Source organism: Eptesicus fuscus, chromosome 3, assembly GCF_027574615.1.
Source record: "Eptesicus fuscus isolate TK198812 chromosome 3, DD_ASM_mEF_20220401, whole genome shotgun sequence".
In the NCBI taxonomy this organism is placed as follows: Eukaryota; Metazoa; Chordata; class Mammalia; order Chiroptera; family Vespertilionidae; genus Eptesicus; species Eptesicus fuscus.
The window spans coordinates 83,132,057-83,158,503 of record NC_072475.1 but is presented as its reverse complement, the minus strand read 5'-3'; the positions used below and the strand labels follow the sequence as shown (position 1 = coordinate 83,158,503).

At 39.6% G+C, this 26,447-nt stretch overlaps 1 protein-coding gene across 1 annotated transcript in view; it reads left to right on the top strand.

The window, feature by feature from the left end:
- EPHA6 (EPH receptor A6) overlaps window positions 1–26,447 on the top strand; it is a 1,030,425-nt gene that overhangs the window by 209,733 nt on the left and 794,245 nt on the right. The gene's annotated exons all lie outside the window — the stretch shown is intronic.

Here is a 26,447-nt window from a genome sequence, read left to right as displayed (position 1 = left end):
TTTAGCCCTATCTAAAACTTCAGCAAAATCATCGGCATGAAAATACAAATTCTGATCATTTGGCAAATGAATAGCTAATCTTGTGATTGCATGAGATTGGTCATGCATTCGCATTGCAAAAAGTCTCCAAACAGCCTCAGGAGCACTCACATACCTGGAGTCAATGAAGTCCTGTACTTCATCATGATTGATAATACTTTTTTCAGAAATTTGAATATTTGCACAATCATGCCCTTTATAGATATATTTAAATAGATATTTGACACTTCTAATTGATGCACAGACTTCAACATTTATATGACAGTTATATTTGAGGCACAAATATGGATTATAAGGGACAATCCAAGTGTTAACGACAACTTTATTTCCAATAGACATGGTGCTACCAGATCTTCGTTTGTATTTGGGATATTCATCAATATTTCCAATGGTCACATTTTGAAATTCTTTCGGATATCCCTTTGAACATTTTCCATTTTCCATACATGGACTATTTGGATTTTGTATTCCACATGGTCCATGTACCATATTTGATTTTACAATTTGAAAAAGTCGAGGACACTGGTCCTCATCTGGAATTTCTGCCTTAACTATACGATCAATGTCATCTTCTGTTCGTAATTTGGATTCACTATCTAATATCAATAATATGTGAGCATGAGGCAGTCCTCGTTTCTGAAATTCAATGACATGAATCTTTGCCAAATAAATGGAATTTGCATACATCATTTAAAAGAGCGTTCAGCTTAATATTAAAAACTCTGGCTACCAAGTCAGGTCTGTTTTCAACTTTTTGCCAGCGTTGTAAATTGTTTGTAATATCTGCCCATTTGGGGTTGCATGTCATGGTTATAAATAAATCGGGCTTGCCATACTTCGTTACAATTGCCATAGCATCCTGATATCGCTGCTGCATATTTCTGAGACTACCCTCAAAAGATGATGGGAGTATTATCATTTTACCAATCGGTACATTGTCATTTTCAGATCTAGATTTGAGATAATCCATCAAACCACTATATTTTTCAACTCTCTACTTAGATTGGTTTGCTTTAATGAAATTTATCTGATTGGCTTCCATTTTTGAATATGAATCCACAATAAACTGTTGAGTTAATTTTCCTGCATTTAAAATAGGATTGAACGTGTCCCTCACAGAGAGATGAAATCCATAATACTGCATTTGTGTGACTCGTGTCCTTACATTTTGTCTAGTATTATTGTTGTGTACACTGTTGTCTTTGAGTCTTAATGCAATATCTGTTCCCCAGCCTTTTTCACCATGTGGAAAAAGAATAGGATATGTCATTGCATCTAATGTAGGAAACAGGATACTGATTTGTTTCATTTTAGTGGCACTTGGATTATTGGGATCTGGTTTACAATGAATGAGCAAGTCCCTTTCAAAAGGAGGTTCTCCATCTTGGTTTCTGAATATGACAGCAACCTCGGTTACACGGGGAGAATTATATCAACCTGGGTCACTGTTATGATCATATTTAATTGCCATAGTTACTTCTGTGGAAGCTATACCTTTTGCTTCTGCTTCAGATTGGGCTTCCTTTTCTACCTCATGTAGCATCTTGTACAATTTTGTTAATTCATTTATTTCATGCATGAGGTTGTTGTTGATCATGAGTCTTTCTGAGCAGCCCTGGTTTCTGGCATTGCTAATCGTTTACTGGTAGCTTTGGCTGTATCCAAAATATAGAGTTGAGCAAACTTCTGAGAAACACCATCCGAAGGATGTAAAGTTCCAGTACGGTGATAAACTTGTCCGTGTATTATAAAACAGTATGGCCCATACCCTGATGGCGATGCAATATTTGCTCCCATGGAAGCAAAAGCAAAAGAACTATTTATTGATCGAATATTTTCCATGAAATTTTTACTGTCAGAATCTTCGTTTGTCATTAATCTTTTTAAATATGCTGGGTATTCTGGAAAATGTATATCATTTGGACAGACTTTCCCTTTGCTACAACATCAAGTAAATTTCCCATCGGATGGTTTTTCATCAGAGAAATTTAGTGATAGGCAAAATTCACATCTAACAGTCATTCCACCACAACTATGTTCGAGAATCGCATCCTCATACACTCCATTATTGCTGAGAAGGCAGTTCCTACCAATGTTGCTAGTACTTGTTGATGACTGTTCTCTAGACACATTCTGTCTTCGCCACCGCCTTCTTTCAACTTCATAGGCATGTTGGTATTTAGACATTTTCTGTCGAAGATGCCGGTGTTTTTCGGCTTCAGAGCGACGTTTTTCCCATAGCTGCTCTTCAGATACATTCTTTCGCAGGCGTCACCTTCTTTCAAGATCAGACGCCCTTTGCTCTTCAGACATTTTTGTTGATAATGTCGGCATCTTTCTGCTGCAGAGCTATGTTGTATCAACAGTTTTTCTTTGGACATAGTCCCACCTCTCTACTGCCAAGGTCTGAGATACAGGTGAATGAGTCTTAACTGTCAGGCCTTTGAGCTGTGTGACCAACGGCTGATTCTGGCCGTTTCTGTGGGGGTGGGACTTCCTCCTACCATTTGTCAATTATCACAGCTGAAATGCGGAAGCTGGGGCTCCAGAGGGAGCAAAGCCCTCTAAGCTGCCAGCTTTCTCCCTCTGCTCGAGCCCACAGGCGGGCCTTGGCAGAAGTTGCCCAGGTCCTCTCGGCTTGGACCCCACCAGCAGTGTGCAGTACTGCCACACGCCGCCAGCCTGGGTCCGAGATCCAGGCAAGCACCAGCCTAGGGCTTTGCCCCCGCTGCTTGCCCGGGCCCCCATTGTAGCTTGGAACAGGCAGGCAGTGTGATGGCGGCTTGGATCAGGGCAGTGGCTAGGGCGCTGACCCATGCTGCCTGCCAGGGTCCCCAATCTGGGCGTGGCTTGGGTTCCACCTGAGGCGGGGGCGCTGGAGGGCTTGGCTGGAGCCAGCGCCTGCCAGTCCGGGTCCGATCGGGGCGTGGCTTGGGTTCCTCCTCCCTCTGCTGGCTCTGCAGGGCTAGGCTGGAGCCAGTCCGGGTCCCTGATCGCTATCCTCGGGTTCCGCCTGAGGCAGCGGGCGCTGGAGGGCTTGGCTGGAGCCATCGCCTGCCAGTCCGGGTCCGATCGGGGCGGGCTTGGGTTCCTCCTGCCTTTGCTGGCTCTGCAGGGCTTGGCTGGAGCCAGTCCGGGTCCCAGATCGCGATCGCTTCGTGGCTTGGGTTCCGCCTGAGGCGGCGGGCGCTGGAAGGCTTGGCTGGAGCCAGCGCCTGCCAGTCCCAGCTCCCGCCTCCGATTGCAGGGGATCCGCTCATGCACCAGGAGCCCAGCCAACACCCAGCTCCCTGCAATCTGTGGCAGGAGGTCAGCTCAGGGAGCCTATGTATGCAAATTACCCGCCATCTTAGTCTGGTTCATTTGCATACTCGCTCTGATTGGCTGGTGGGCGTGGCGTGGCTGGTGGGCGTGTCTGTTGGGCGTGGCTTAGGCGTAGCGAAGGTGCGGTCAATTTGCATATTACTGCTTTATTAGATTAGATCAAATTGTGTAAGCCAGTCATTATGATGTCAAACAATTCATCTTCCAACAATAAAATCAACACTTATTATTTTAATTGAGGAAATAAGAATTTTTGGCAATTTTGATCCAAAGCCATTTCTCTGAGAATAAATCTTTTTAACATAATCTACACTTTAAATTTTTCCCCATGCTATTATATATATTAACTAGAGGCCTGGTGCATGAAATTGTGCACCAGTGGGATCCCTCGGCCTGGCCTGCGGGCTTGGGCCAAAACCGGCTCTCCGACATCCCCCGAAAGGTCCTGGATTGCGAGAGGGTGCATGCCAGGCCAAGGGACCCCACAGGTGCACAGTCGGTGCCGGGGAGGGATGCAGGAGGGCTCCAGGGCATGTCCCGCTGATCTGGCTCAGTCCTGATCAGCCGGACACCAGCAGCAAGCTAACCTACTAGTCAGAGCGTCTGCCCCCAGTGGTCAGTGCACATCAGAGCGAGCAGTTGAGCGGCCTTAGCATATCATTAGCATATTACGCTTTGATTGGTTGAACAGCCAATTGAATGACTGGACATTTAGCATATTGGGCTTTTATTATATATGATTTTAAAATTATTTTGATCATTTGAAATGATTTCCCCTTTTGACCTTTCATTTTTTAGATACATGTAAAATATATTGCCATTAAGAATAACTTGAGTTTTCATAGAAATAAACTCTTTATAGAGATTATTACCTTATTAATAGGAATATCCCTACTTCAGAGAAGTAAACTGGATATAAGAAGTTCTAATAAAGATGAGTTATTTATTTATATTATAAAAGCTTTGATACTTTAAAATGTGTAAAGTTCAGTTAAAATCAAGAGATAACTATAATAAGACTTAATTATAACAGCTTTATGAAATATAATGGCATATGATAAAATGTTCTTTAAAGGGTACAATTTGCTAAGTTTTGCTTTTTGTAAATGACCGTGAAACCATCAGCATAATCAAGATAATGAACATATTTATCATATCTAAGTATTTCCTCATGTACCTTTGTAATTTCTCTCTTCTTGTCCTTCCTGTAGCTAATCGTTATGGCTCTATACATTAGTCTCTATATTTTAGTTCACATTTTCTAAAGTGTATTATTACATGGATAATATAGTATACTCTTTTGCCTGGCTTATTTAATTCAGCATAATTATGTTGATGTTTATCCATGTACTTGCATTTATTACTTTTTTGCTGCATATTAGAACATTGTTTGGATATAGCACATGTTGTTTATCCATTCATTTCTTAACAGACATTTTCACCATTAATAGACATTGTGATAATTTCCTGTTTTTGACTGTTACAAAGTTTCTAAGAACATTTATGTGCAATTCTTCATTTAGCCATAAACTTTTATTTTTCTCAGTAAATACTGTGAATGGAATTTCTAGGTCATATAATGGATGTATACTTACATTTAAAAAAATATGTCAAATTGTTTTCCAAAAAACTTGAACCATTTTACATTTTCATCGGTGATATAGTTTCAATGGCTCCATATCCCCACTAACACTTGATATTGTCATTATTTTTTTATTTTAGCCATTCTGAAGCTGTGTAGTGCTATCTCACTGTGGTTTTAACTTTCGTTTTCCAAATGGTTAGTGATATTAAGCATCTTGCATGTGCTTACTTTCAGCTTTGACGCGGTGTCTGTTTAAATCATTTTGCCCATTGGCTTGTTTACATATGGTTGAGATTGGAGACTTCTTTATACATCCTCAAAACAACTTCTTTATCAAATATGTGATTTGAACATATTTTCCCTCACTATGTGTTTTCTGTATTCATTATCTTAACAGGACATTTCAAAGAACAGAAGTTCCTATGATGAAATCCAATTTATTGGTTATTTTTTTAATGGGTCATTTTTTTTTTCTTTACTCAACAATCACAAGGCTTTTCCTATATTTTGTTCTAGAAGTTTTATAACTTTAGGTTTTATGTTTAGGTCTAGGACTATTGTGAGTAAAAGTTTTATAAGTGGTAGGAGGTATGGATAGAATTATATTTTTGTTTATAGACTATTTTTGTGTTTTTGATATATTTGTCTATTTTTATACTCATACAACATCTTGATTAATGTAGCTGTATAATAAGCCTTAAGTCAGGAAGTGTAAGTGTTCTTTGTCATTCTTTTTCAACATCGTGTTGGTTACTATAGGTCTTTTGTATTTTATTTCCATAAGAATTTTAGAATCAATTATTCAATTCCTAAAAAAAAAACAAACACCTACTTGTATTTTTCTTGTGATTGGATTAAATCTATGTATCAATTTGGGGAGAAATGACATCCTAGCAATATTAAGTCTTCTGATTCATGAGCACATGTTATCTCTCTATATATCTTCTTAATTTCTCTCAGCAGTATTTCTTTAATTTTTAGTTTATAACTGTTACAAATATTTTGGAAGATTTATCCCAAAGTATTTTATATTTTGATACTATAGTAAATATTGTTTTGTTAAATGTGATGTTCAACCATTTGTTTCTAATATATAGAAATATTAATAATTTTTAATATATATTTTACATCTTACAACCTTTCTAAAGCCACTTATTAATTTGGAATGTTTTCATATAGCCCATAGATATTTTAGTTCATACTTTTATGTCATATATGAATAAAAAAAGTTTACTTCCTTCCCAAATTGTTTTTATTTTTTTTAATTTTATTGTTTCAAGGTCTAGATCCTCTGGCATAGTACTATGTTGAATAGAAAGAGTGAGAACAGGTATTCTTGATCTTAGAATGGAAGCAGTAAATGTTTCACCATTAAATATGTTAGTTACTTTCCTGGGATAAACTCTCTCTTTATCATAATTTAGTATCCTTTATAAATATGGTTGCATTTATTTCCATAAAATTTTTAGATTTTTCCATCTAGGAAACCTATTCACTTAATAATTATCTTTTCTTGTTCATATCTATTTATGGTTTTAGTATCATGGTAATACTGAGCTCATAGACTGCATTGGGTTTTATTTCCTACTTTTCAGTATTTTAGAGGTTTTTGTTCAGAATAGATATATTTATTTTTTAAAATGTTTGCTGGAATTCACTAGTGAAGCCATCTGTGCCTGTACATTGGGTTATTTCCTTACAAAGATCTCAAGGGTATTTTTTTTTTAATTAATCAATCTCCTCTTTAGTTCTAGATAGATATAGATGTATGGATATAGATAGAATATATATATATATATATATATTTATATATATATCCTACCTAATAAAGAGGGAATATGCTAATTGACCCACAGCTGAGGCCAAGTTCCCATAAGGAGCCTTAATGAGCAATCAGCAGGGACCTGAGGGGCTTGAAAGGGGACCTCAGGCCATGCCCCCCCACTCAGCAGGGCTTGACAGGGGACCTCAGGCCGCGCCCCCTGCCTGGCAGGGTTTGACAAAGGTGGGACTGGCGGGGTCTGGATCTAGCCCAATGGGCGGGGTGCGGCCGGGTCTGGGTCTCACATGATTTTGAGGTGCATGTGGGTGGGCAGGGACTTGACTCTCGGTCCCGTGGTGTGCCCCAGACTCTGGCAGAAGGAAGGTTTTCATATACATTTTACTAATTTTCTTTCATCTCTAACACTTCTATTATAGAGAAAGGGCAAATAGCAATATTAAATTATTTCCTCTAATTTGTGCTTTTAATGTGCACAAATTTTGTGCACCGGGTCATTAGTATGTGTGTGTGTGTGTATAATGTTTATTTTTCCCAATAAGTGTGTTTATTTATCATGACTATACACTTGTTTCAATTTGTGTAATTAGAGAAGGGTGAAAACATGTGTGATGTCTGAATATAGGTGTGTCAAATTGAATTCTTGTTCCTAATTTTTATTCTTTGTTGTATTCAAGCTCTTTCCTAGAACTTTGAATTTTTTCCCATTAAAGGGCAAGTGTTTTTCCAGACTCCTTGATTCTGGCCTCAGCTATATGATTTCTTTTGGCCAATAGACAAAGAGCCTAAGTTACAGTTGTCAGTTCTGAGCCAATGTATCAAGAGTCCTAGCTTGGTTTTTGTTTGTTTTCTTGCATTTCTGCCAGTACCATCAGGAGAGCTTTACTAATATTTTCCGGAGCAGACTGAGCCCAAACAATAATGAAGAGCCAAGCCCAGGCAGATGGATAGGCAGAAGCACAGTCACCCTGCCAAGTCCAGTATACAATCAGATTACTCAGCAAAATCCCAAAATAAATACTAGGAGATGAAAAATATAGATATAGCTGAATCCACCTACAATATACGATATGAGTAATACATACAAAAAACTTACAGATCCGGTCATTATGTCAAACATGCCATGTAACCCTGACCAAGCTGAAAAATATATCATTTCTAGTACAGTCCAATTTACAAGAACCAGAAATGGGCTTGCACCCTAAGTGTATTGGATCATGGATAAGGGTTCCCGGAAGGCCCCGATTGGTCCTGATCATGGCCCAGGTCTACAGAGCCGACCCATGCATGAATTTCGTGCACCGGGCCTCTAGTTGAATATAATCTTTATATAAGTTGTCAATAATGCTTTCCTTCATTTTAATGACTCACAAGTTTAAAACAACAACAACAACAACAAATCATTAGTGTAATCTAAATATTTTTTTGTGGTCCCTGCTTGACTGTTAGAATGAAGACACTTTATAGGCAGTGTGGGCAAAGTGAAGTAACTGACTTTTTTCCCCCTCATTAATTCATAAGCAAGTTCCATAAACCCTACATTCAAAATTTACCCCAAATCTACTATTCCGTCCTGTTGACCAACTTCATAGATTAAGTCTGTACTGGAATAGCCTAACATTTCCACATGTGAACTCCAACAATCCATTTTCCTATGAGGAGCTAGTCTTGTCCTTTATTTTCCCTTGGCTTTATGTTATCTTTCAAATAAAATTTCAATTCATAGTCATGACCCAGTAGACCTCCTCTGCCCCATGATCTAGTTCTTGCCTGCCTCTGCAACTTTATCTCCTATATTGGTGACACTTTCTGTGCACTCTACTCCTACTCACATCACATTAATTTTTAGAACTCCCCAAGCTGTTTCTTTCTTTAGGGCCCTTGCATTAGATGTTTTGTCTGTCTTAAATACCTTTTCCATAAAATACTACAGATTGGGTGGCTTAAACAACAGAAATTTATTTTCTCACAGGTCAAGAGGCCAGATGTCCAAGATCAAGGTGTGATCAAAGTTGGTTGCTGGTCAGGCCTCTCTTCCTGGCTTACAGATGGCCACCTTCTTGCCTTTCTTCTGTGCACACACGATTCTGGTGTCTCTTCCTCTTCTTATAAGGACACCAGTACTATTGTGTAAGGCTCCACCCTTATGATCTCATTTAACCTTAGTAATTTCCTTAAAGGCTCTATCTCCAAACACAGTCACATTGGGGTTCACCTATGAATTTTGGGTGGTAAGATTCAACCTATAACACTTTCTCTCTCTCCCATACCACTTAAATCATCACATGGCATATAGCTTTTCACTTTTCAGGTCTCATTTCCAGTATCACTCATTCAGAGCATTCTTCCTGAACTATGGTTTATTCCTAGTGTAATGTAACTCTATAGGACTATGGAAGTGTCTAACTCTGTTCATTCATCACCAAGATCACTATAACCAGAATTGTGCTTGGCACATACGAGGCATTGAAAAAAATTTGTTGAATAAATGCATTCTTCCAGTGCTCTAGTTTATGGGCCATAATTATTTATTGGTGTGCCACATTCTTTAACAATGCATCTCTTGTGCCATTTTTCATAATATATGTATACACCTGAGTCTCATGATCCATGGAGTCATCCAGAAAGATAGACAGTGTTATTCTAAGTATACCACTTGAATAGAGTAACTGGCTAATTGAGGAGTTACAACCTGTTGCTATTTAAATATTGGTTTTCTTTTCTTCCAATAATTTTTCTTTATAATGGTACTTCCCTCCTTTTTCACAATTGGGAACGATTTTCATGACTTTTTTTTTTACAGATACCATAATTTTTCAGCCCCTTGAGTTATTAGTTTATTCTATTATTTATTTTAAAATGTCAATCTCAAATTCCACTCAAAGCTTTTCTATTCTTACCATCTGTGCTAACAGCTCTTGTACTTCAAGAGTTCTGAGTGTGGGAGAGCTTCCAAACAACTCTTGTCTCTCCCACTTCTAGATGCCAGCTCCATCTGTCAAGTGACAAGAGAAGATGAATGCTTCTCTATGGTACTCAATGAGATTGCAGTCTTCTCTTTGTTGGTTGTTGCTACTACTCAGGATGACACGTCAGATGTCCTCTGCATAGCGGGAACCCCAATGCCTCTACTCCCCCTCTGTGGTGTCTGTGTGCTTGCCTCTGTGCATTATGTAATTAGTGTCCCACTTCTTGATTCACTAAAGAGGCAAATCAAGATTCACCTTCATTTCCTTCATCCCTTTATTCATTAAAACTCAAAACAGACTGCTGTTAGGGTGCCTTTTTCTTGTGTTCACTTGCTTGAGTGGGTATTAAAAGGTCAGTGTAAGCCCAGGAGTCTTATTCATTGGCATCTCTCCCAAGGAAAGTTCATATTCTTGCTTCACCAAAGAATAGGAGGACATCTTACTCACTGGACAGTCTTATTTCAGTACCACATCTCTCTATTTTGGTCATTATTTTCATGCCTGGAAAGTATTATATGATGCATTGTGTGGGATCCCTTGTCACGTCCCGCGTGTTTCAGAGATCCCGTTCGGGTCCGGTTTCTGGAGAAGGCTGCAATCAAAATGAAGAGAAGCTAGAAAAGAATCAATTTGGGAAAATGTGGGGCCAGGCGGGAGCCCACCTCTAGTGGGAGGACTTCCGCGCTTTGACCTTTGCTATCCCTTTTATTAGAGATTTGAGATACACCTATTGCCCTTAGGCAGGTAATTCCAGTAACAGACAGATGATCTTATCAATAAGGATTTACAGGATTATTTGGTGGGGAAGTTGCCTCAGTTACCATTGTCTCAATTAGATAGGGAGTGGTTGGCTCTGACCTTTAGCTTCAAGGTTGACCAGCCTTCCCGGGTTCCCTTTTCACATAACTACCAAGTGACAATGTTCGGTTTCCGGCAATGCATGTATCTAATGTCTCACCAAATTTTAAAAGAGAGACTATATCTGACTTAATAAATTGGAGGGGACATTTTAGGCAACCTTAACTTTGAGGGATTCTTTGACCATCTCACTTCATATTACCCCAAATACCATTCTTCCTTATCACTCATTATTGCTGAAATAACCTGGGGAATTGAAAAATGGTGAATCCTGATAAACCATTATTTGAGTTATCTGGCACCAGCTGTCAAAGTTTATGAATTAGGAGTATAGATTCCTGGCAATTATTAAATTCAACTTGGAAATTTGTGGTTGTGGGAAATTTTCCATTCAAATTTCAGTGGCAATAGCATATATAGGATAATATGCTAGTTACTTATATTATCTTACCTAAAATGGAGATTATGGAAGTTTTCTATGTTTCAATTATCATTTTACTTGTCATTAGTCATTCACACTCTTGTTTTGTAAGACTACATTATGTAAATTTGCATATTAAAGTCCTGATACAAATATTTTCACACTTTTCCCAACTTGTAAATTTCTAACTTACATATTCAATATTTTAAATGTTTTAATTTACACTATAATTTTGTTTTGTCTTTACATCTATTTTTTTCTCCAAATTGGAATTCCTTTCTCATAAGGGAGTCCTCCCAACCAGAATGCTATTTAGATTTCAAAGACTTTTTAAATTTCACTTACTTTTATCTTTATAATTCACCTTTTAAAATCTGCTTTTCAGCAATAGCCAGTTTTGTTCAGTGGATAGGGTGTCGGCCTGTGATCTGAAGGGTCCTAGTTTTGATTCTGGTCAAGGTTGCAGGCTCCTGACCCTGGTCGGGGGCATGCAGAAGGCAACCAATTGATGTGTCTCTCTCATATCAGTGTTTCTCTCTCTCCCTCTCTCTTCCACTCTCTCTAAAACCAGTGGAGAAAATCTCCTTGGGAGGGGATTGAAAGAATAATAATAAAATCTACTTTTCATGTTCTGATTTTATTATTATATACTAGAGTCCTGGTGCATGAAAATTCATGCACTGGAGGGGGGTCCCTCGGCCCAGCCTGCCCCCTCCCCCAGGCTGGGAGCCCTCAAGGGCAGGAGGCGACCAGGCGATCAGGAGAAGCGATGCCCCCATCACACCTCTGCTGCTTCCACTGCTGGCAGCGCAAGCCTTGGCAGGCCCTGGTTACCTGAGCCTCAGGTGGCCCTGGGCAGCCACCATCCGAGACTTGCCTGTGCCTCAGGCCAGCCCTGGGGGGCTGGGGGGCTGAGGGGACTGGGCGCCACCATCTTGTGGTTTTGGGCATGCCATCTTTGGGGGTGTGGCAGTTAATTAGCATATTCCCTCCTTATTGGCTGTGGGTGATGCCATCTTTGAGGGTGGAGCAGTCAATTAGCATATTCCCTCTTTATTAGATAGGATACTAGTGGCCCGGTGCACGGAATTCATGCACATTAAAAGATAATTAATTAGAGAAAATATTTTAATATTGCTATTTGCCCTTTCTCTATAATAGAAGTGTCAGAGATGAAAGAAAATTACTAAAATGTATATGAAAATAATATATAAATTTATTAATAAACAATAACAACAAAGACATGATATAAAAACAACAAAAACATGATATGAAAACAACAAAAACATATAAAAACAAACAACAAAAACATGATATAAAAACAATATTGATGCAAGCAATGACTGATAAATTGATTAAACTTATTCGAATATCTCCCTGTATACCACATTAAGAGTGAAAACACTTTCAGAGTGCTTGACTAATTTCTCTTGTGATGAAGTATTTACAACTTTAACATCACACACTCTTCGAACTCGAGCGAAAGCAACATATAACTGACCATGTGCAAAAACAGGTGCAGGTAGGAATATTCCTACTCTGTCTAGAGTTTGTCCTTGTGATTTATTAATAGTCATCACAAATGCTGGCATCATGGGAAACTGTCTTTGAATTAATTTAAATGGAAGGCCAGTGTCAGATGGGGACAAATCAATTCTTGGAATCAGAACAACCTCTCCCTCTACAGATCCTGTTAATATTTCAGCTTCAATAATGTTAGGTCACAATCTTTTGATAATAAATCTAGTACCATTACAAAAACCCCATTTACATTAAGATTTCTCAGTAGCATGATGATTGCACCCACTTTCAATTTTAATTTATGACATGGCATTCCTGAAGGAGTAATACTATTGAAAAATTCAGTGGGAAATTTTTTCTTTTCAGCATCATCTGTTGAATCAATGGAATCATCACTCAAATATGTGTGAAAATCACCATTGAGTATATCCAAAATTTCTTCATTTAATTCTTGAACGTGCTCATTTTTTGGACAAAGAATCGCACATTTACATATATTTTTAATATTATCTATAAATATACTATTTCCAAAGGTAGCTTCAATAATAGATCCATTACACATCATTTCACAGGGGATTTCAATAATATCCATTCCTAAATGAAAACTGTTATCAAGTTGCCATCTCCAAGTTTTACTAACCATTCACTATAAGCAGAATCCTCTGATTTCATATTTGTTTTGAGACAACTTTCTGAAACATCCCCAAACATCGCAGTACTTTAAACTCATTTGTACTATGGCTGATCACATAGCATGCGGTACAATACTGAGACATTGTCAAAAATCCCCTCCAAGAAGGAGAACTTTCCCACCAAATGCAACATTCAAATTCATAATTTCTCTTAGTAATCTGTCTATGGCGTTTATAGCATGACTGGATGCCATGATGCATTAATCAATAATGAGAAGTTTGATCTTTTTAATGGTTTTAGCAACTTCACCCTTTATATTGAGTCTAGAAATTGAAGTTTCATTTAATGGAATTGATAATTTATATTGGGAATGAAAGGTTCTTCCACTGAGAAGTAAATTTGCAGCAATTCCTGTAGATGCTGTGGGTAAAACAGTACCACTACAACCTCTAATATAATGTATTAAAACTTTATACAGATATGTTTTTCCACTACCACCTGGACCATACAAGAAAAAGCATTTGGGGTGTACAGTTTGATCTTCGATGGCTGAAGTTATAGTCTGAAAGGCTGCCAACTGTTCATCATTCAGAGAATTTATCAAAACCTCTGCCTGTTGTCACTCGTACTATTCATCACATGTAGTTGTATTTGTTAATAAAGGATGGTCCGGAAGTTTGAAACGTGAACATTTCATTCCATGCAATGTGAATACTTCTTGAATTTCATTAAGGGCATGCATTTCACAGTTCACACAGGCATCTTCTCTTTAGTGTAATTTCCAACAAATTCTTCAATAAAATGAGCTTTATTCTCATCCCATAATTAATCTGCAACAGAAGGATATCCAAACACACATATATATGCAAAAAGTTGCCATAGTTATTTGGGCATATTAAGGATGATTTCATTGCCAATCATATTTTTGCAGATAGTGTTGTCGATTAATAATCCTCGATGCTTAACAGCTTCACAAAATGTATCATAAATTACACCTCCTACAGTTCACAGATCATCAAAACGTATCACACCATTTACATGCAGAAGCAAAAGTCTAAGGTAATATCGTTCTGGTTCTCTAAAGCTCACAGTGAACAGTCCACCTAATACTTTATTCCCACCCTTTTGGCGTTTTGTCCACAAAGAATTATTAAACACATAATGCTGTGGAAGCTCCCAATAATAATAATTACATGTGTTAGAATCTTCTCTATTCAATAAAAACCAAACCATCAAAGTTGAGTTATGCCTTTTAGCCCTTTGTAAAACTTCAGCAAAATCATCATTATGAAAATACAAGTTTTGTTCATTTGGCAAATGAATAGCTAATCTTGTGATTGCATGAGATTGGTCATGCATTCGCATTCCAAAAAGTCTCCAAACAGCCTCAGGAGCGCTCACATACCTGGAGTCAATGAAGTCCTGTACTTCGTCATGATTGATAATATTTTTTTTCAGACATTTGAATATTTGCACAATCGTGTCCTTTATAGTTGTATTTAAATAAATATTTGACACTTTTAATCGATGTGCAGATTTCAATGTTTATATGACAGTTATATTTAAGGCACAAATACAGGTTATAAGGGATAATCCAAGTGTTATTGACAACTTTATTTCCAATAGACATGGTGCTACCAGATCTTCTTTTGTATTTGGGACATTTATCAATATTTCCAGTGGTCACATTTTGAAATTCTTTCGGATATCCCTTTGAACATTTTCCATTTTCCATATGTGGACTATTTGGATTTTGTATTCCACATGGTCCATGTACCATATTTGATTTTACAATTTGAAAAAGTTGAGGACACTGGAATTTCTGCCTTACCTATATGGTCAGTGTCATCTTCTGTTCATAATTTGTATTCACTATCTAATATTAATAACATGTGAGCATGAGGCAGTCCACGTTTCTGAAATTCAGTGACATGAATTTTAGCTATTACTTTGCAAATAAATGGAACTTACATATATCATTTAAAAGAGCATTCAGCTTAATATTAAAAACTCTGGCTACCAAGTCAGGTCGGTTTTCAACTTTTTACAAGCATTGTAAATTGTTTGTAATATCTGCCCATTTGGGGTTGCATGTCATGGTTATGAATAAATTGGGCTTGCCATACAATTGGGGGGCTAAGGGGACTGGGCACCGCCATCTTGTGGTTTTGGGCGTGCCATCTTTGGGGGTGTGGCAGTCAATTAGCATATTCCCTCCTTATTGTTACAATTGCTATAGCATCCTGATATCGCTGCTTCATATTTCTGGGACTACCCTCAAAAGACGATGGAGTATTATCGTTTTATCAATTGGCACATTGTCATTTTCAGAACTAGATTTGAGGTAATCCATCAAACCACTATATTTTTCAACTCTCAACTTAGATTGGTTTGCTTTGATGAAATTCATAACACTGCATTTCTGTGACTCATGTCCTTACGTTTTGTCTAGTATTATTGTCAATTACACTGTCATCTCTGACTCTTATGCACTATCCATTCCCCAGCCTTTTTCACCATGTGGAAAAAGAATAGAATATGTCGTTGCATCTAATGTAGGAAACAGCATACTGATTTGTTTCATTTTAGTGACATTCAGATTATTGTGATCTGGTTTACAATGAATGAGCAAGTCCCTTTCAAAAGGAGGTTCTCCATATTCCTTTCTGAATATGAGAGCAACCTCAGTTACATGGGGAGAATTATGTCTACCTGGATCACTGTTATGATCGTTTTTAATCACCATTGTTACTTCCATGACAGGAATACCTTTTGCTGCTGCTTCAGATTGGGCTTCCTTTTCTACCTCATGTAGCATCTTGTATGATTTTGTTAATTCATTTATTTCATGCATGAGGTTGATCATGAATCTTTCTGAGCAACCTGGTTTTCTGGCATTGCTAATCTTTTACTTGTCGCTTCGGCTGTATCTAAAATACAGGGTTGAGCAAACTTCTGAGAAACACCATCCGAAGGATGTAAATTTCCAGTACAGTGATAAACTTGTCCATGTATTCTAAAACATTATGGCCCATATCCTGATGGCGATGCAATATTTGCACCCATTGAAGCAAAAGCAAAAGAACTATTATTGAACAAATATTTTCCATGAAATTTTTACTGTCAGAATCTTCATTTATCATTAATTATTTTTAGTTTTCCGGGTATTCTGGAAAATGTATATCATTTGGACCAACTTTACCTTTGCTACAACATCGAGTAAATTTTCCATCAGATGGTTTTTCATCAGAGAAATTGACATGTAACAGTCATTCCACCACAACTATGTTCGATAATTGCATCCTCATTTACTACATTTTCTCTGTGAAGGCACTTCCAGTATTGGTAGTACTTGTTGATGACTGTTCTCTAGACATATTCTGTCAACACCGCCGCCTTCTTTTAGCTTCAGAGGCATGTTGGTCTTCAGACATTTTCTGTCAATGACACCGGCTTCTTTTGGCTACAGACCTACATCGTGCCAGTAGTTGTTCTTCAGGTACATTCTGTCGCTGACGCCGGCTTCTTTCAACTTCAGAGGTATATTGTGCCAATACTTGATCCTCAGACATATTCTGTTGACACTGCTGCTTTCTTTCCGCTGCAGAGGTATGTTGTGCCAATAATTGGTCTTCAGACATATTCTGTTGGCGATGCTTTCTTTTGGCTGAAGAGATGCCTTGTGTCAATAGTTGGCCTTCAGATACATTCTGTTGCCAATAATGGCTTCTTTCAGCCTCAGAGGTACTTTGTGCCAATAGTTGGTCTTTAGACATATTCCCACCTCTCTGCTGTCAGGGTCTGGGCTACGGGTGAATGGATTCCTGGCTGTCAGGCCGCTGACAGCAAGCTGACCAAAGGCTGATTCTGCAAGGGATGGGGCTCCTGCCACCCTGCTGTGTGGGTCCTGGGTGCGGGTGCCATGCTGTGTGCATCCTGGGTGCGAGTATCAGGCTCCCTCCTCCCTCCTGTCAGAGTCTGAGGCACACCGCAGGACCCAGAGTCAAGTCTCCACACACCTGTGCACTCCTTGAAATCACTTGAGACCCAGACCCAGCCAGCCACACCCCCACAGGGCAAGACCCAGACCCAGCTGGCTGCACATCCGTCAAGCCCTGCCCCCCAGCAGCATCACATCAGCGCTGGGCACGGACGCATGCAGGCAGCGTCATGTCCCTGGGCGGGGATGCAGGCAGGCAGATTCATGTCAGTGCTGGGCAGGGACGCACGCAGGAAGCATCAGATTAGCGCTAGGCAGGCCTCCACATGTCTCCACTGGGGCCGCCCCCGGGCCGGGCTCTGAGGCGGGCCCCTGCACAGGCCCCTGCCAGTGGCAGCCTCCCGGCTGGGCTGCATGGGGGCCGGACCGTGTGGTGACCCTCCGCTGGGGTGGCCTCCACTAGGGACCACCCCCAGGGGGGCTGTGCCAGGGGCTGTGCCAGGGTCAGTCTCTACTGGGGGCTGCCCCTGGGCCAGGCCACGTGGGGACCTGGCCATGCGGAGGCCCTCCTGGTGATAGCATTCCCCGCCCACCTGCTCCTGCTATGCATGCCACCTGCTTAGTGTTCATGACGTGATGGTATCCCAGATAATTTGCATATTTCTCTATTATTAGTATAGATTTACTAGGTGAAATATTAGATATAATATAAACAAATAAGATTAAAGACTAATGTCAGGGAAAATACATTCTTCAACTTTGTGTTAGATATTTTTAGAAGTAAACTCTTAGAGTTTTTAAATATTTTTATAGTGCTTACTAGAGGCCCAGTGCATAAAATTTATGCACGGGGGGGATGTCCCTCAGCCCAGCCTGCACCCTCTCCAATCTGGGACCCCTCGAGGGATGTATGACTGCTGGTTTAGGTCTGATACCTGCTGCAGTTGGACATCCCTCTCACAATCCAGGACTGCTGGCTCCTAACCACTCACCTGCCTGCCTGCATGATTGCCCCCAAACTGCTTTCCTGCCAGCCTGATTGACACATAACTGCTCCCCTGCTGGCATGATCGTCCCCAACTGCCCTCCCCTGCTGGCCTGATCACCCCCAACTGCCTTCCCCTGCGGGGCTGAGGGGACTGGGGGACTCCAGCTGGATGAGGCGGGGCTGAGGAGACTGGGGGACTCTGGCTGGATGAGGCGCACAGCACCTGCCACCCTCTGGCAGAGCTGAGGGGACTGGGGGACTCCAGCTGGATGAGGCAGGGCTGAGAGGACTGTTTGCCGTCATCTTGTGGCTGTGCATGCTGCCATCTTGTGAGGGCATGGCAGTCAATTAGCATATTCCCTCTATTGGCTGTGAGTACCACCATCTTGTGTGGGCATGATGGTCAATTAGCATATTCCCTCTTTATTAGATAGGATTTTAAAATGATCATTTATTTATATTCAAAATCCTCACATAGACAACTATCTCATTTTCACTGTAAGAAGTTATAAAACTCAATTATTCATAAAGACAAATAGCTTGAGTAATGAATCATCTCTAAGATTAGCAGAATGAATCTATTGCAGCATTTATACTTTATACCCTGAAATTGATTTTTGATGCCTTTCAATGGAGGCAATATTTTGCATTTGAGCACATTACATTGGAAAGTAAAATGTCAAAGATTATACCACTCAGAATTTACAGTTTCTCCTCTCTCTGTATTTCTCATTCTCTGTCTCTGTTAGAGGAATTCTCTTATGAGAATACCTTGTGGTTTGTTCATTTCTTATTATTATACAACGGAAATTTACATATCAAAGTCCTAATACAAATAAATATACTCTGTTATTATAATGCTCTACTATTCTTATTCTACTAAGACCTAATGTAGGAAAATGCAGTTGACTGGGGAAGACAGCCTCATTTTTCAAATATATACTAGTTTCTTTCAAAGAGAAAAGTACACAAAAGTTTTTATATGTTTAAATTATTACTTTTTTGAAATTCTCAGAGCCAAAATAAAGTATTTATTCTAGTCATTGGAAGCAATGGGGAGGGGTGATTATCATGTCTCTATTATAGCTTGCTATGATGTCATATTAAGAATATTGTCTTTTTTTTTTTACTATAAACTAATAGTATTATGAATAAATCATTTTTTGAGCTTTAGAAATAAATCCTGACATATTTGATTTCTAATTGATTGGAAAGAAATTCTGAAAATAAACATTTTATATTTTCAAACATGACGAGTGAGTATAGCATGAAAAGAACACCGGGATGTTTATTCATTTTCTTTTGAGGATCTGAATGTAAACTTAGAATGTAAAGCACATAAGAAAATCTAGTCCAAATTTTCAAAATTCAAGAAATTTACTGACTCATTGAACTCTCCTCCTCAAGGAGCCAAGTGTTGCATTCAAAGGTACCTCCACATAGAATAAGACACAGTTTCTGCCAGTAAAAGAGAAAACATTTGCAAAATATTCACTAATTGCTTTTTATCTTTTCTTCTCATTTTTAGTGTTAGATTATTTTATTTTAAAATATATTTTTATTGATTTCAGAGAGGAAGGGAGAGAGAGGAGAGAGAGAGAAAGAGAGAGAGAGAGAGAGAGAGAGAGAGAGAGAGAGAGAGAGAGAGAAACATCAATGATGAGAGAGACTCATTGATCAGCTGCCTCCTGCATGCCCTCTACTAGGAATGGAGCCCACAACCCAGGCATGTGCCCCTACCAGGAATTGAAAGGTGACGTCCTGGCTCATAGGTCAATGCTAAACTACTGAAAAACACCAGCCAAGCAAATTTTAGATTATTTTAAGTGACTCTTGATTCCAATTTGTTTTATTTTTAAAATTGTCTTTAAAAAACAAACAAACAGAAATAAATCACTATTTAATGTCAAGCTTTCTGGTTTTGAAAGCACTGAAAATTTGATTTTTTAAATAATAATAAGTCTTTGTAAGGAGAGGTTATGGTATAATTGGAAATGATGCCTCCATAGGTACTATTTTAAGAGTAGGCAATATAGCTTAGTGATGAGGTAGGCAGGCTCTGGAGTCAACACTGAGTTCACAGCTCAACATTGCTACCCACAGAGTAAGCTCTCTACCACAATAAAATGGGAAAAAGCAGTACCTGTGTCATAAGGTGTTTGTGAGGATTAAAGGAGATCATGTGCATAGAAGATTGAGCATAGCAACTCTGACCTTATAAACATTCACCATGTTAGCTGTTATTCTTATGCAAAATTTCAAAACATTCTTTTAATAAAAAGTAATATTAAATCCTACCAGGGAAGAGGGAGGGAGGGAGGGAGTGAGGGAGAGAGACAGAGAGAGAGAGAGAGAGAGAGAGAGAGACAGAGAGAGAGAGAGATAGAGAGAGAGAGAGAGAGATTTTGAATGAATGTGTGAGTTGGAACTAAAGAGAGAGTTGATTTAAAAAGAGAGAGACTGACATTAGTGGTTTGAAACTGGGCAGACCAACTTTATATATGCTTCTTACAAGTGAAGGTATTGGGTAGTGCCTGGAGAATACTGATCTCAGTAGAATTTTAGCTACTGAGATCAGTTAGTCTGTTAACAATTGGCATGAATAAATATTAACAGACTAATGAAACTTCTACCTGAAAATAAGGGAACTTAGTTGCTTGTTTAATGTACCAAAACCCAACTTTTTAAAGCTTTATAATGATCTCAGTTCCTCTTAAAATTGTGAGGAAGTAGCTCCTGTCCCAGAGGTATACCTCTTTTAAAGAAAGTATTTTTAACATCCCTTTGTGACCATAGCTACTATTCTGTGATTTGACTGAAAATACCTAGCTGATGACCCATTTCTGTTTCTAATAGTTCTTAATCAAGAATTATATGCAATGCAGACATAAATTCCTTTTCTTCATACTTACTCTTTTATATTCCCATCACCTTTTATCTCCTGTATGCTCTCTCCTGCCTCCATCCATCTTCCTCCACCCCCACAATCACCACACTGTTGTCCATGTCCATGAGTTCTCTCTCTCTCTTTTGCTCAACCCCTCCATCCCCTCCCAATATTCCCTCCCTTAGATTTCTGCCTGATCTCATTTGACCACATACTTACTCTTTTTTTTAAAATATATTTTATTTATTTTTCACAGAGAGAAAGGGAGAGAGATAGAGAGCCAGAAACATCGATGAGAGAGAAACATCAATCAGTTGCCTCCTGAACACCTCCCACTGGGGACGTGCCCGCAACCAAGATACATGCCCTTGAACGGAATTGAACCCGGGACCCTTCAGTCCGCAGGCCGACGCTCTATCCACTGAGCCAAACTGGCTTTGGCACACATACTTACTCTTAATTCCTATATCCTGGTCACCAAAGTGGAATTGGGTGTCTAGAATTCCCATTATAACTGTCAGTGGCCAAATTTTCTTTCTTACGACCTAGCATTTTAAATATGTTTAGCATCATTTCAGAATTTTGATAAGTTTTATGTCTGTATTCCAAAAGTGGAAAATCCTATCTAATAAAAGAGTAATATGCAAATTAACCATCACTCCATGACAAAATGGTGGCACCCATAGCCACAAGATGGCGGTGCCCAGTCCTCTCAGGCCTGCTGGAGTCCCCCAGTCCCAGGCAGGGCTTAGGCTGAGAGCTGGCAGTGTAAGCAGCCTGGAAGAATGCTGCCCAGAGGCCCTCCTGACACTTTATAAAAAACAAAAACAAATTCACTCCCCACGGAGTGATTCCACACACACACACCTGCAGCCTCGGGTCTTAGCCTTTGAAGCGCCTGAACCTCCACAGAGTGATCCCCTCCCAGTGGCAGCCTTGGCTCTCAGCCTGGGAGGTGCCCACACCCCCATGGAGTGATCCCCTCCCAGCAGAAGCCTGGGATGTCAGCCTGGGAGGTGCCCGCACCCCCACGGAGTGATCCCCTCCCAGCGGCAGCCTGGGGTGTCAGCCTGGGAGGCACCCATACCCCCATGGAGTGATCCCCTCCCAGCGGCAGCCTGGGGTCTCAGACTCGAAAGCGCCTATGCCCCCATTGAGTGATCCCTCCCACACACACCTATAGCCTCAGGGTCTCAGCCTCAGAAGTACCTGTGACCAGGCTAGTGATCCTGCCCCACTGGCAGCCTAGGGGAGGCCGTCTTGGAACTTCCCTTGCCCCCAGCCGAGTGATTGGAGATGGTGGGGGGCGGTATCTGGGCGACGCTTCCCAGAAAGCCTCTCCCATTGGGTAGAAACTTGTGACCAGGTTAGGGAGGTAAATGGGTTTTGTTTAAAATCTTTACAAACTGCAAAGGGAATGTCTGAGGTAGGGTTTCACATCGGAAGTAACTTACAACTAATTTCTGAAGGCAAACTGCGACATTGCAGTTACATTACTGGAGAGTACCCCGAGGTCCGGAAGTTGGCTCTGCAACAGCCTTGGCGGGTGCTCCCTCCCTGGTTCACTCTGCAAGCTGGAGACCAGACAGCACCTTGGGCAGGGCTTGAGCCCACCCAGGAAGGCCTTTTCCCCTACAGTTTTCACCAAGGCAGGGAGGTTTTGTAGACATGAATAAGAAGTGCCTGTGCACAAGTCCTGAAGATGCCGGGGCCGGAAGAAATGACAAACCAGGAAAAGAGCAAAACCAGAAACACCACCGATCCCAACATAGATCATCTTTTTCTTCAGATGACTGTGTGTTTCCCTCTTCTTCGTCTTCTGGAAGCGAGACAGATTCAAGTACTGATGATTCTACCAACGGAAAAGTTAAGAGAAAGAGAGGACAGAAAAGGAATAAAAGGAGAAAAGAAAGAAAGGACAAAAGATGAAAAATCAAGAAAAAGAAAGAGGACAAAAGGAAGAAACAACCACATGATATCACCTTTCCAAGGTCTCATGAAATTCCTATTTAAGGAGTTTATTTTATGACACTTTTAGTTTATGTTTGCATTTTTACTGGTTTGTCAAGTCCACAGCAGGTACACTGTCCAATATGTTTTTTTTAATATATATTTTATTGATGTTTTACAGAGAGGAAGGGAGAGGGATAGAGAGCTAGAAACATCGATGAGAGAGAAACATCGATCAGCTGCCTCCTGCACACCCCCACTGGGTATGTGCCTGCAACCAAGGTACATGCCCTTGACCGGAATCGAACCTGGGATCCTTGAGTCCGCAGGCCGATGCTCTATCCACTGAGCCAAACCAGTCAGGGCCACAGTATTGATTTTAGTTTCCAAATTGAATTGTTCATGGAACTACAGTAAGTAAAACAGATGCAAAGGTCTGCTTGTACTTCACTTTGAACTGTCCTGGGACTTGAGGACAACTAGGTTTCTTCAAAATGCAGTTTGAAAACTCCCTTAATTATTGTTGTATTGTGTGAATAGTATATATTTTTATGAAAGAAATAAAATTAAAGCCATATTTTCACATGCAGTTATATTTTCAGAATATAATGCCAGGCTTCTGAGAAGCAATTAAGAGTAAACAGGAGGTGGGGGGCGGTTAGGGGGTTAATGGAGGGATGAGGACACATATGTAATACCTTAATCAATAAAGAAATTTTTTTTTAAAAGAATAAATGTAGCCCTGGCCAGTGTGACTAAATGGTTGCAGCACCACCTGAAGGGTTGCAGGTTTGATCCTGGTCCTGGTTGGGAAGTGTGTGGTAGGCCACAAATCAATGTCTCTGTCTGTCTGTCTCTCTCCCTTCCTCCCTCTTTCTCTCCCTTCCTCTCTCTCTAAAAATCAACAGAAAATCCTTGGGTGAGGATTAACAGAAAAATAAATAAATAAGTAAATGTAAATCATATTCTCTCTTTTTAATATCTTGTTCCTGGTTTTGCTCTCAATTAAGATTTAGAGTATCTACAAAATATGTTTAGAAACCAGTAAAATAATATATTTTCTTTATTTTTAAATTCATTGACTAATATTGATTAATAATATGTGAGTTTCAGGTGTACAAGTTTTAGAGTGTCTACAAAATCCCTTTAGAAACAAGAGAAATCTATTTTTTTGGATAATCCCTATAGGTCAGAAGCACCCCATTTTCCTCAAACAAGAAAACAAGCAGTCCAGCAATTTTCACTGTTATTTTGGCTTATCTTTCCTGGGTTGTTTTTTTCCCCAAACTTTCTCTTCTTTTCTTTTTTCTTATGAGCAAGCACCTTACCTCACTTTTTCAGCAATTCAAGTGCCTCAGCAGGATGCTTTGCAGATTAAATTTCTCTTTTGTGTAGAATACATAGTTGAGAAGTAAGCTCTAGTGGTACATAACTTTTATACTCAGGAGGACTTTTTATATGTTGCCCTATATCATCCTTCTCTTTCTTAGTAGTCTCCCCAAGTGTATTTTGAAACAGTGCTATGCCTCTTCTAGTATTTGAAGAATTACTTATTCCTTGATTCTTATTTAATATTTGATTCATGTACCTAGTAATATTGTAATATTATTGTAATAACATTCCATAAGATCCTATTTTAAAAAAATGGATATTATTATATTAATGTACCTAGTAATATTGTAATATTATTGTAATAACACTCCATAAGATTCTATTTTAAAAAAATGGATTCATTAGAAGTAATGGATTGTGCCTTAATGATAAAAATCTTCTCTATAGTTCTATTGGGAATTACTTTAGCCTTCAAATTTAGCCTTCAAATTAAAGGAATTTTGTAACATATTTCATATTCCAAAATATCTTTTATTTTTAACATTTTTTTCTATAAAGTTGGATGTTTCTTCATTTGTTGTCAGAGATTTTTAGTTTTAGAGTTACATCTATTATTAACTTCTTTAGTCACCTGTTATGTATCAGAATTTTTCTTCATTTGTTATAAGAAAATATATGATGTTGTATTTTAGTAGTGTGGTTTGAAGAATAAAGTATTAATTATATAATTAACTTTTCAATTATTTTCGGAGATATTTTTGCCCCATTTCTCTCATAAGATTTTTGTTCTAGAAATAGAAATATTTTATTATGTATACAATTAGATACATTTATTTTGCCAGTGAAATTGATTAGTAACACAGAATGTAGTATTAGGCTGAGATGATCCAAATATATCAGTTCCTGGTTTATGACCTTGAGCAAGACAAAAATCCTGTGGTTTCCCTTTTCATCTATTTTATAGGAATAACTAGAGGCCTAGTGCATGAGTGTAGGGTCCCCTACACGCTTTCGCTTTCGATCACGGGGGAGCTGGGTGCCTGTCCGCTGGTGCACCAGGCCTTTCAGAAGCCTCTGGCACGGTGAAGGCTTCTGAAAGGCCTGGTGCCTGAGCGGACAGGCACCCAGCTCACCCGCTTTTGATGGTCCGCGGTGGAACGTGAGCTCGCTGCCCCAGAGGCCCCTTCTGTGCCGCAGCACAGCCATGGCGCAGACGCTAAGCTCGAGCCGCCGCTGGCGACGTGAGCTCAGCATCCCGCCGGCCCAATCGGCCACCCTAGTCCTGCCCCCCCCCCCCCGCACCTCCTGGCCAATCGCGGGCATAGCGAAGGTACGGTCAATTTGCATATTTATCTGTTATTAGGTAGGATAATAGTACCTACTGTATCCCGCTATGGATAGTATTAAATATGAAAATGCCTTTAGCCCTGGCCACTGTGGCTCAGTTTGTTGAGCATAGTCTGAAAGGTCACCAGTTCAATTCCAGGTCAGGTAATATATACAGGTTGTAGTTTCGATTCTGGTCCCATGCTTGTGGGAAGCAACTCTCTCCTCCTCTTCCCTCTCCCCTCCCTCTCCCTCTCCCATGCCCCTCCCCTCCCCTCCCCCTCTCCCTTCCTCTCCTCTCCTCCTCCTCCACTCCTCTCTCTAAAAGTCAATGAAAACATATTTTGAAAGAAGAAAAAGCCTTCAAAGATTTCAGCATGATCACAGGCATGTAGTAAATACCAAATAAATGCTAAATAGTATAATCTCTATTATTAATATGATGGTTCTCTTCATGACGAGAACAAAATCATTATTAAAACAGTCATGAGTAGTTTTACATTTTAATATTTCTTACGATTTTCTAGCCTGATTTAAAAGATGTCATTGGCAACTAAGTCATTGTTTCTGTCCCCCAGCTTGGAGTTTCTTTCTTTCTATGGGATCCCCTTTGCATATATAAAGCAGGATTCAATGGGGAAAAGGCTTGGTTTTGTTGTGCAAGTTCCGGGATTCCAATCTGGGCCGCAACCAACCTGTGCTGAAATATTCTGTTGAATTAATCATTTAATTTTCACATTTAATCTCATCATAAAATAAGGTTAATAATCTGATTAAATGATTGTTTAAATGGGAAAGTGTATGTAATGGCCCATATCCCATTTACTGAGCCAGTGCATCCATCCCTCATCTGCCAAGTGTTGGCTGCTAATGGCTGACACGTTCAACTATATT